At 30.5% G+C, this 12,384-nt stretch overlaps 1 long non-coding RNA gene across 2 annotated transcripts; it reads right to left on the reverse strand.

The window, feature by feature from the left end:
• Window positions 1-3,966: 3,966 nt before the first annotated feature.
• LOC124837118 (uncharacterized) lies at window positions 3,967-7,508 on the reverse strand. 2 transcript variants are annotated; one of them, XR_015785931.1, is made up of 8 exons: window positions 7,441-7,497; window positions 7,244-7,326; window positions 7,027-7,161; window positions 6,806-6,923; window positions 6,482-6,541; window positions 6,206-6,358; window positions 4,842-4,919; window positions 3,967-4,243 (listed from the first exon to the last, which is right to left on the reverse strand). It is a non-coding gene; the product is annotated as an uncharacterized LOC124837118 (long non-coding RNA). The 2 variants fall into 2 exon arrangements; XR_015785930.1 differs by having other exon boundaries at window positions 7,027-7,326; window positions 7,441-7,508.
• Between the last annotated feature and the right edge of the window lie 4,876 nt (window positions 7,509-12,384).

The raw sequence follows: 12,384 nt of genomic DNA on the forward strand, positions 1-12,384 counted from the left end.
TTTTGAAATTTGCAGGAGGTTAGTTTTATGGTATTGGAGAAGCTTGTTGTTGTAGGAATTAGGGATCAACCTGTTGTTTTTGTTACTCACAGGTTACTCTAACTGCCTATATTGAACTTTTGTGCACTTTACTTAGTTGTGGAGTCCAGGCTAATTCACTTTACTTGTTGTGTTGATTGGAATTGGATATTGCAGAAGCTCCTTCTCAATTATTTTCCTCTATCAGAAGCAGTACAAGCAGGACTTCAAAAAAAATTTCAATACTGCGAAAGTTTATGAAGGTGCTTAGATTACTCAGTAAATTAGGTCCTTCAAGTTATCATAAAACACTGCCTTCAATGTTGCGAGGAGAAAGGTTTTTTTTCTATTTGGCTAATGATGCTTTGATTAACAGGAAAAGTTATTCCAAATTTTTTTATTTTTCTAGGTGGCTTTCTTTCATTTAAAGGACATGATGAGAAAGTGGTAGTCTTAATTAAAATCTGATAATAAAGTTCAACCTGCAATCTTTAACATTGATGCAATTTCACCTTTGAGATCATTGCCTTTCTTTAACATTTTTCTTTTGGTCTACAGACACTCCACCAGAACCTATAAAAAAGAAGGCCTCAAGTGGATCCCTTAATAGAGGTTAGTGTTAAAACTTCTCTCGTATTCCAGTTTACATTCTCTTGTTTATTTATTTATTTTTATCTTAATTATATAGTAATTTACACATAATATATTTGTTACACTAGCTGAATAACTTAAAAATTAATTTAGATAATTGGTATCGTTTTACTCTTTCTCTCTTCTATCCATATTTTTACTGTTTGAGACTTTAAAATAAGGTTGAACTACTATTTTATTGGGAACTGCAGTAAGAAAATTGACTACACTGATGCATGTATTATTGTATTTTTAGTGCAACCAGTTTTAATGAAGACTGTTTAAGATTATACTTTGTTATTTCTCATAAATATGTAGTCATGCCAAAGGTCAAGCGTGTCCTAAATCTACAAAATTGGACAAGTATGGATATGTATGAGTGCATCCATAAACTCTCAAATTACACTTATGTCATTTATTATTTTATTTTAATATTTTTCTTTTATCATTTCAGGAAGTTATATATTGATGCAAATGAGTTCAAGTCTTCTTTGAGTACAAGAGGATTATCTCATGCTAGCAACATTTTGGGGGTTTATGATGTTTTATTTTTTTAGGATAGAATTATATTTAGTCTATTATGTATTTTGACCATGTTAGATTTTTTAATCAATCTTGTAACGTTATTTAAACATTATGTATATTTTTTTATATTTACATTGTAATTGTTAATGAATGTATGTTATTTTAAATCATCAATAAAATTAATTTTGAATTATTTTTCTGTATTTTACAATTTTATATATTTTATTAATTGTTTTATTATTTGAGCAAGCTGGTGAATTGAATAGCATACAAAAAATACAGGTATTTTTGTAATTAAATAGTTGAAAATAAAGGAGGTTAAAAACTTCCACAAGACAACAGCCAGTAACAGAGGAGGTTTTTACCCTTCGCAGAAAAACCTCCACAAATTGAATGTGATACCAGGAGATGCGAAAAACCTCCGCAAATAGGTTGTGGCGACTCAAACTGCGGCGGTTTGAAAAACCCTCGGAAATTACTTTACGGAGGGTAAAAACCCCCGCAAATCGAAAAAAAAAACCTCCACTAAATGACATTTTTTTGTAGTGTCTCCTCTGTCCATAGAAGGTTCCACTATAATCTTCAACAAGATTACAATTAAGTATTATCACCACTCCTGATATTCTCAATCAGCGAATAACCTTCTGTTACCCTAGACTGAATGAGTATTTGTACCACTCCAGGTATCCTTAATCAGCGAATAATCTCCCATTACCCTAGACTCGATGAGTATTTGCACCATTCCTAGTATTTATGATCAACGAATAACCTTTTGTTACCCTAGATTAGTTGAGTATTTGTATCATTCCTGGTATAGACAAAACTGTCTAGATTTCCTCAACTCCACTGAGTTCAACAAGTGTTTTAATTCTTTAAGAATTGCAATCAACGATTGCTTACAAGTCGTCTAGACTATTACTCTAACAAAGAGAATATGTGTACAATACAATAGAGTCTAAACACTCACAGTGTTTTCTCTCTTTTCTCTTTTTCTCTTTTTCTCTCTTTCTTACAATAGTAAGCAAATTTATAATGAAGCTCGACAATATTGCTTGACTTCTTTTTCTTCTCAGATATTCTCTTTTTCTTGAGCTCTTTTGTGCTTCTCTTTTGAACGTTTTCCTCATGATGCATATTTTTGTTTTATGTTATCCTCTTGATTCTTGCTTTGAATGTTCTTCTATTTAAAGGCTTGTGGATAAATATTCGTTACACTGAGCTCTTAGCCTTGATTCTTATGTCTTCTCGTTCTTCATGTACAACAGTCATTAGTTAAAGTCAATTTGTCAAAGCAAGCTTGCTTTTTCAGTACTTTGCTTGAAGTAGGTTGTACTTTCTTTTAGACATTGCTTCTTCAATGAAGAACATTTCGTGAATATCTCTTTTGTCTCAAACGTCCAGTTCTGATATTTGAATAAAGCATGTGGATGCGTGTAGAGTAGGTTATCTGCGAAGAAATGAGTAGATTATGCATGCACCAGACATGTCTTATCTCCTATCACTTTGTTTTTGAATGTTAAGCATTTGATGTCATTTAATGCTTGCTCGACACAACAAAGTGCTTTTCATTTTCTACCATTGAGGTAGCGTTTAACAATTAAGTTTTTCTTCTAAAGATACCAAGCGTTGAGACAAACAATAGGTTTGTTGTGGTATTCATAGAACTTATCAACTCTTAAACTTGTGACAAACATGAGCAACATCTAAGAACAATATTGGGTATTCCCAGGGAGAGACGATTATACTTTAAGTTGTCTAAATGTGAGTCATGGATGTTAGAAGTTCAATTGTTGGGACATGTTATCTCATTTATATGGATTTCAACTAATCGTTCTAAGTTAGAGCAAATTCATTAGTGAGAGTGTCCCAACACAATTTCAATAATTCAAAGTTTTACGAGTTTAGTTAACATTGTAGAAGATTCATTGGTGGGTTTTCTAAAATAGTATTTCCTTGACATAATTAATCCACAATGATCTACCTTTGGATTAGAATAATGGATGTGAGTAGACTCTTATTAAGCTAAACCAAATGTTGAGTTTAGTCAAGTAACATTTGTTGGCAATAAGTTTATGCAAAGGTTAAAAAGTATTTGATGATGAAGAGCACAAAGACCTTAAGCGACAATTATATGCTTGTATAAATATCTATTAAAGATTTTATTTTATTTAAGGTTGTAATAGTTAAGTCATTCACTACAAGAAAAAGTTGAATTACATACAACCAAAATCCGTATATAAGACCCAAAATCCGTATATAACACTTGGTTACATACGACTTATATACGGACAAAAATCCGTATATAAAATCATCGTAGCTAAATTATATACGGATATATCCGTATATAAATTATATACGGATAAATCCGTATATAATTTATATACAGATAAATCTGTATATAATTTATATACGGATAAATCCGTATATAAAATCTGTATATAATACATTAAAAAAATATTTTTTTTACATACGGATAAATCCGTATGTAACATACAATAGAGAAAAAAAATAATTTTAATTGTAAAAATAAAAAGCTTTAAAACAAAGAAACTTACAATATAAATGGGTGATAATATAGTGATTAAAAAGTTTTGGTAAAAGTAAAAATTATAATTTAGTTGTTAGATATGTAAAAAATATCTCAATCATATTTTGTATAATTTAAGGACAAATTGATCTTCTTTGACATTACAACATAATTATTATTTTTTTACATATTAAATAACTAAATCAAGATATACCAAGATGATTTGCCTTTATCATAAAACTACTACAAAATCATAAAATGAAGTGCAAGTGATGGCAAACTTGTATAAACTGACATAACATAGATGACATGTTAGCATCATCATTTATTCATTACATGGATATCTCAAACCACTTTCATCTTCAGGATTACACTCAATTTATGAACAAAAAAGAATGAGAACATTACATTTTTGTAACTAATTTATCTATACAAATATTCACAAACATAATTGGAGTACTTGGCAACGGATCAAGCTGATACTCAGACTTCGTCAAAGTCACTGTTTTGGAATGTATTTCCTTCCATCTCATTGTCAAGTTTCTGCAACACAGTGAATTTTGTCATTGAAGACAATAATCCAAGTTAATGTATAAGTGTGTCAAACCTATGCAGAAGAAACAAAAGCAACAAATCATATACCATAAAAAACTAATTCTTCCATTATTTTTTTCATCGGTCAAAGAGAATGGCTGGTGCAAATTAGGTTCTTTACTGACAAGTAACAATTAAGTTGCTTAGGAATTAAAGGAAATGTAGCTAGAATTATGCATTACACAAATGTGACAGGAATAAGTTCTATCACTTGAAATAATGGCAGCAGACAAGACCTTACTAGTATTGCTTGACTTAGCTTTTTTCCTAGTTTTTCTTCTACTTAAAAAAATGGTGAAAAACTCTTCCGAATTAGGGAGCTGATCATAAAAGAAAGGCAGGGATAAAGTGGGTTTTAGACAAGAAAAGGAAAACTGACTGAAGTAGTTTTTAGAAATAAGTTGCACATTCTAGCCTCCTTTTTTCTCTCATTTAAAAATAATTGAAGCAATGTTGTATGGAGAAACAAAGCTGCAAAACGACTTTTACTTTGTTTTTAGAACTCTAATATTTTGAAAAAAAAGTGAACCAAACAGTTTACAATTACCACTTGGAGTACTTCATTGACTGACCATCCACCATCCATTCTTTGGGCATCCATGCGACTGTTAAAAAATTCTAACACCTGCAAATATAAAATAGACCACATTACTTGAACACTCTTGAGACATGACGTATTATACAAAGACAATATTCACAAATGTAACTAAAGACTATGAAATGTGCTCCTTTAAAGTTGCAAGATTTTAAAGGGAAAATGCATAATGTTATAGACTAAGAAGGAAATGCATGTTATAGACTAAAGATAAATACAATATTATATAAAGTTATTGCTATTAGTTTCAACTTTCAACAAATGTAAAGAATTTATAATATATAATTATGCTTAAAACAAATAATTAAAACATAAATTTTTTTATTAAAAGACTATAAATAGAGTTCAAAACAAACCGGCCCTTGTACAATATATACAATATAGAGTTGAATATTAACTAAACTCTAATTTGCACCTAAAAGTAAAAATATTTCCTAAAACATTTGAAAAAGGAAAGAAGAAGAGGACTTTATAGTGTGAAGTCAATCTTCCATTACGCTGTCGTGGCCATCAATGTTGCATTTAATTATTAGCAAGGATTACCTCAAATATCCAAGTCAATTATTATAAATAAGATAGAATTCAATTCTATCAAAGAATGTGGTTAGACTATGGAACCTGACATTATGATAATGTAAGGGTCAAACAGAACAGTAGCTAACATATATGTATTTCGTCATTAAGAATGAAGGATTTCAAGGAGTAAGAAGCATCACTAACATGTCAAACTATATCTATGAGTAATATTTGTTCACTCACAGAGTTTTGTGACCAGGTTTTATTTATAAACTCTATCAATCACATGCAAAAATCTATCAGTTTTTAATGAAATATTAAAAGAAAAAGTTGTATCAGATGAGAGAAACTTCTAAGTTTTAGGTGCTGCTTTATATTTTTACTTTAAACTAATTTAGTTCTTGAAACATAATTTAGTTCTTTAAACTAATTTAGTTCTTGAAACATAATTTCATAAAAAGGACGATATATAATTTTAATTACTAAGAAAAAATCCTATTCAATTCACATTCCACAATACATACCAGTAGTAAAACTTCTAAGTTTTAGGTGCTGCTTTATATTTTTACTTTAAACTAATTTAGTTCTTGAAACATAATTTAGTTCTTTAAACTAATTTAGTTCTTGAAACATAATTTCATAAAAAGGACGATATATAATTTTAATTACTAAGAAAAAATCCTATTCAATTCACATTCCACAATACATACCAGTAGTAGTTTAATAGTTTTATTCAATCAATTTGATTCATCTCATATAGATGAAGAAAATTATAAAATTAAAACGAGAAGGAAACTCACACATACAAATCCTTTACTGCAAAAGGAACTTGCTCTGTAAGCAGAAGAGAAATTATAGCTAGGTAGAAAGCAGAGGATTGTCTACCACCAGTGTGTATTCTTTTATCTGAGAACTGGACTTTGAAACTATGAAGAAAGAAAGAAGGTAGATGTCTGCAAACCGAAAATATAGATGTATAAGGAAGATGAATATGACTTGAAGATTTCTACTTAGAATGTAAAGTTGGTCATTCATAGAATATATCTTATCATGTATCAAAAGACTAGCAAACTTACAAGAATAACAACTAATTTGGCATCAGGGCTCCACACGGCCTTCATGTTTTCTCCTTCACTCTGCAATGAATGAAAAGACTAGAAAACTATTTTACACTGTCAATGCATTATCATTAACTAATGTTTTAATTCACTAACATGTAGCTTTAGTTAACGAGTTCATAATTAATTTACTAGAATAACAAAAACATGAAAATGAACAAATGTTTTGCCTCATTCTCAAAATTTAAAAAAATGCAAATTAATAAAAGAGACAAGGCCATAGAACATTCCATTATACTTTAATATGAACAGAATGTTAGAAATGACCAAGAATTGAACTACCAGGGTGGTCAAAGTTGTAATCTTGTACTTGTGTAAGTTCCTCCTCAAACAAGCTATTGTAAAAGGAATCATGTCATTACTATTTATCAGATCCTACCTTTGTGCATTGGGATCCAACCTTCAAAATAAAAACAACAGATGAAGTTAATTATATGTGCATAGCGATAGCCATAGTTTTCTTAAAAACCCCAAAAATCACGATGCATCTTGGATTTGGATACCTTGAGTGCTAGATAATAAGCCCCATCACTTGTTTTAACATCCCTCATAAAAACTTCAACAGCATTAACCTATAGAGGTTAAGAATAAAACTTCAACGAAGCCTTTGTTTCTTTTCACCTTGAACATTTCTTCTTCTGCAGAATAAACTCCAAACAAAGTCGTGGTTAATGCAGTTTGCTAAACCAACGAAGATAATCCTAGTGTTTTGATACTTACCTCCCTTAGCAAGGCATCATCAAGCTCCTGCTTATCATCAGGAGTTATGTCTTTGGCATAAAATTTAGACAGAATTCCTTATCCTACAATGCAGATCAAAACCAGAAAGCTCAATTTTGGTGTCCTGAACCAACTTAAACAAAGGAAATATAAAATTGAATTATGAAGCTGAAAAACATTATACTTTTGTAACAAACCTTGCGTGCTTTTGATGCAAAGATCTACGAATTGATTGAGTAGGATGAGTAGTAAGAACCAGATCAACAGTCTGGTTTTCCAATGCATCAAAAACTTCCTAAGGAGACTTCTTCAAGCCAAATACAAGTTTCTTGAGAGTTTCTTCAATGTTTGATTCTGTAGTTGCATTGTTCTCATCTGTAAAATCTCCTTTCTTCACCTTGTTCCTTCGACGACGAGAAATCTGGACCTCTTCAGCCAATTTGGCCAAGTTAAGCATGTGGGAAAAGGACATGGCAACAACAATAGAGTCCCCTGCATCCCAACAATAGAGTCCCCTGCACACGCATCACAAAGAATCAAACTGAGTAATTAACGGATCCCCATCAACAGTGAACTACACAATCCATTGCAGGCCAAAGCATATAATTTTTATTATAAAAAAAAATTAATACACTCATTAATTACAAACGCATTGCGTCATAAACATTAGAAAAGCATTCAATTTCTCTATACAGGCAAATAACCAAAGGCGGTTATATCACCACGATGGATCTAAATCTGGCAGAAGAAGCAAAACCCATAACAACATATTATTAAGCAAATGAAGCAAAAGAACACAGTACAAACAATTTTTTCTGCATCTAAGAAACTTCAAAAGGCAAAGGAACTCACTCACCTTTGGTTCCTTCACTAAGGGCCTTCATAATCAAATGGTATATGTCTCAGTTCTACATACCACTGACAATCTTCTTAAACCGCCAAACACTAGCCTCAATCGATGCTTCCTAACACTCCAACCACGGCTTGCGAGACCAACCACAAATGTGTCAAATAAAACAAAAAACGAAAAAGATTAGGGTTCGCGATTAACGATTTCATCGATTACTAAGCATTAGGATTAGGGTTTACTTACCAGATGAAGATACTCCTTCAGCGTCCAACTACGACACCCGACGAACAAGGAGATTCCTTGGTGAATGGCGGAACACGACGGACACTTCGACAGAGAGAGAGAGGACACAGAAGCAGAGCACGACGGACAGGGACTGTGAAGAGGGCTGGAGAGAGGGACAGGGAGAGCGAAGACGGCTCGAGAGAGGGACGGCGAGAGCTCCAGGGTTCGAGAGAGAAAGGACTCGAGGGTTCGAGGAGAGACATAGCTCGAGGTTTTCAGAGAGAGTAGCTCGACGGTTCGAGAGGGATAGCAAAGAGTGAATTATAGGTTTCAACTTCTAATTAATCAAAAATACATTTTTTTTAAATTATTTTTGAAATCCGTATATAACATATTTTATTCTACTTACATACGGTTAATGGAAATTACATTGGGATATATCTTATGAAATTTTCCCGCCGTCACGCACCTACTTTATATGGAAAATTCATATATAATATTTGTATGTAATTTTTTTTTAAAATCCGTATATAATATCCGTATAAAATATTTAAATTATATACGGATTTATATTCGTATATAATAATCCGTATATAATTCTAATATTTCTTGTAGTGATTAGAGTAGAGAACTCACATGATAAATAAAATGCTCTATTTTTAGAACAATTACTAGAATAATCGATTATCACTTGGGATAATCGATTATCCCAAGAAACATTAGAAACATTTTTATTTGCAGATAATTGATTATCACAGGTGATAATCGATTATCCTCGAAAAACACAATTTGCTAAAGGTTCACAGATAATCGATTAACACTTGGGATAATTGATTATCTTAGGAAAAAAAACTCGTATAATTTTTTGGATAATCAACTATCACTTGGGATAATCAATTATCTCAAGAAAAAAATATTTTTAATTTTTTAGAATAATTAATTATTAGTTAAAATAATCGATTATCTCTAGTAGTTGGAAGCTAACTCTTGAGCTTTAGGCCCTTTCTCGAACCTTGGCCTATAAATACCTTATTTATGAGCTCTTTTAGTACTTACTTAAACTTTTTGGCCTATAAATATTCATTAATTAAAATTTATCCAAAATACATCTAAAATAAAAGAAAATGCATCCTCAAATAAATCTCCAAGTTCCTCATTATTGTGCATTTGAACCACCATCTACAATATTTTTTCATGTATAACAGAAGTCATACAATCATCACAGGTAGAAAGCTTCCCTGACAAAGTTCACCTCCAATACAACTACGTCGAGTTTAGCACTCTTTGCTGCTCTCATAGAGACAACAGTTGGAGTCCTCAAGGTCATCTCCCAAAACCACCTCACCTTTGATCGAGACGCATCACTCCCTACTGCTTTCTCAAAAACCACAACTAGAGTCTTCAAAGTCAGCTCTGGAGCCCCCTCAAGGTTAGCTCCCAGAGGCCCCTCACCTTTGGTCGAGATACACCAATTCTTGTTACTCTCCTAGATATCACAACTAAAGTCTTTAGAGTCAACTCCTAAAGCTCCCCCACCTCTTGCTAGACTCATGCTTCTCATCTGCACCATCACATCATATATGCAGGCATTATATTCGTAATAACACATTTCATTTCATATTATCAAACAACCACATAAGTTAAACTCGCATCATTATACATGCAATATACAATTAAAATAACACCCTGCACCCCTGACTTAGTACACCTAAAACATTCTTTATTATGTGTTCAATATACCAGTTGCATACTGTTTCAGTGGCTGATCCTGTATGTTGGTGTGTTGACTTCTCAAAGAAGTGCAGAGAAGAAAATGGTCCTGAAAAGGTTTCTGAAAGCAAAATTTCCTGAAAAGGTTTCTGTCCATGTTGATGTGTTGTTTTACAATATAAAAATTTCTAATATATTTCTTAATCAGTTATTCCAAGCAATCTTCTTCTGAAGTTGCCATTCTCTCATGTACTCTCTCTCTCTCTCACAGTTTAAAGACATTATTTTAAACACATATATGCTCCATATCGTTTAAAACTGACCACCAATTGGTAAGCCTGCATTGCAGTTTGTAACATTTTGATAGAATCATTATTTTCAAGAAAACTCTCATGGCCTGGTAAAGGAAAACCAGCAGTTCCTTTGGAAGATTTATAGGATGGAATGGAAACTCTTTCCGTCTAACCACGTGAAGTCAGAGAAAACTTACATGATACATTGGCCCCATAAATACACTACTACCTATATATATATATATATATATATATATATATATATATATATATATATATATATATATATATATATATATATATATATATATAGTTTTTTTTATTATAAGTCCCTTTAAAACTCATACTAAAAAAACAAATAAAAATTTTATCACTACCTATCATTATTATCCGCTTTACCCAAAAAAAAACAAATGCTTTCAAGAGTCTAACCTTTTAACGCACTATAACCACGTGATTTTTTTTCATTCAACCAGGATAACTCACGTATATATTGCACATTATCCACCAATTCTTTCACATTATATTAGCACACAAATTTTTAAATAACCATTATATCTATAATTATATAATACTATTAGATCTCCACGGAAAACTAAAATCCAATTATCTACATAAAAAAATGAGTTTTAAACTCAAATAATAACACCAATTATACAAATAAAAAAAATAAGTTTTAAACTCATATCATAACACCAATTATACAAAGAGTATATTCTATAAATGCATTTAGAGTATGTCACCTTAAAGTCCAGTCTCCACATATATAACTGCATCTCTTTGTCCTACTTACCATTTTATAGGAGCTTTTCACATTTCTACACGTAATTAAAAAAGTAAACATAAATGTAAGACTTGAACCAATATCTCACCTTAAAAAAAAAGGCTTTTAACCAAACAAACTATCAACAACATTTTAATATAATAATAGTAATTTTAATATATATTATTATGTATTATTTATTTTATCTCATGAAAATATTTTTCTTTTTGTCTTACACCAAACACATCAAACAACACAATTTAGCATCACCTAATTATATCTTATATGACAGATTTAGCAAATAAAGTGTAGTACCTAAGCAAAATTCTAAGTGCTAAGTTCACAACATATAAAATCACAACCAACTATTTCAATAAAAACACAAATTAAATGCGAGAATTAGCTTCATTCACTTGTAAAAATCTCAACATATATAAATTCTCAAAAAAACTTTTAACTCTACACGTTATTCTATCTCCAAATAAAAATATCACAAAAATCAAGGCATATTGATCAATAGACTCATATTAATAACTTAAATGACACATACGACCAAAAGAGGACTGCATGCAAGAACAAAACAGATTGGATCAAGAGAAAATGACAAAAAAACTCGACTTACACTATTAAAGAAATTGATTGATCCAAATTGAACAGTTTATCACAAAATGATCACTCCTATTGTCTTAATCTTCAATCAAATGGACTAGGAACGAGATAAGATAGACAAATGTATTAGTTTATAGAAAAATTGTGTCTTTTAAAATAATAAAAATCATTTATAACAAAAATATTTATATTAAATTTTCTTAATATTAGAAATAATTAAGTCTCTTTTAAAGTGTCATCTATTCTAAAATATTATTTTCTAAATCATTACAAAAATACCTTAATTATTTTCATTTGTAAATAACAAATGGTATAAATAATTCCTTTTATGAATATAGGAAGAGTTTAGTCTCAAAATTAAAATTCCAACTGTCATTATATATATATATATATATATATATATATATATATATATATTATAGTTAAGAAAATTTTAGAAAATATTATTATTTTAAATAAGTTTAATATTATTTTATAATTTTTAGTAAATATGAGTTAATTTAAAAAAAAATAAGTGAGAATATTTTTTATCCTAAATATAAGAAGCATTATATATAATATTATAAATATATAGTTGATAGTTGCTTTCACTAGTAAAAAATTGATTTATTACCATGCACATTATGCATCGGTTCACCAGAACCCAAAGCATAATATTGCGCAGTGGCATTTTTGAAATTATATCGACAGT

Source organism: Vigna umbellata, chromosome 1, assembly GCF_029865625.1.
Source record: "Vigna umbellata cultivar VRB3 chromosome 1, Vumbellata_1.0, whole genome shotgun sequence".
Lineage (NCBI taxonomy): Eukaryota > Viridiplantae > Streptophyta > Magnoliopsida > Fabales > Fabaceae > Vigna > Vigna umbellata.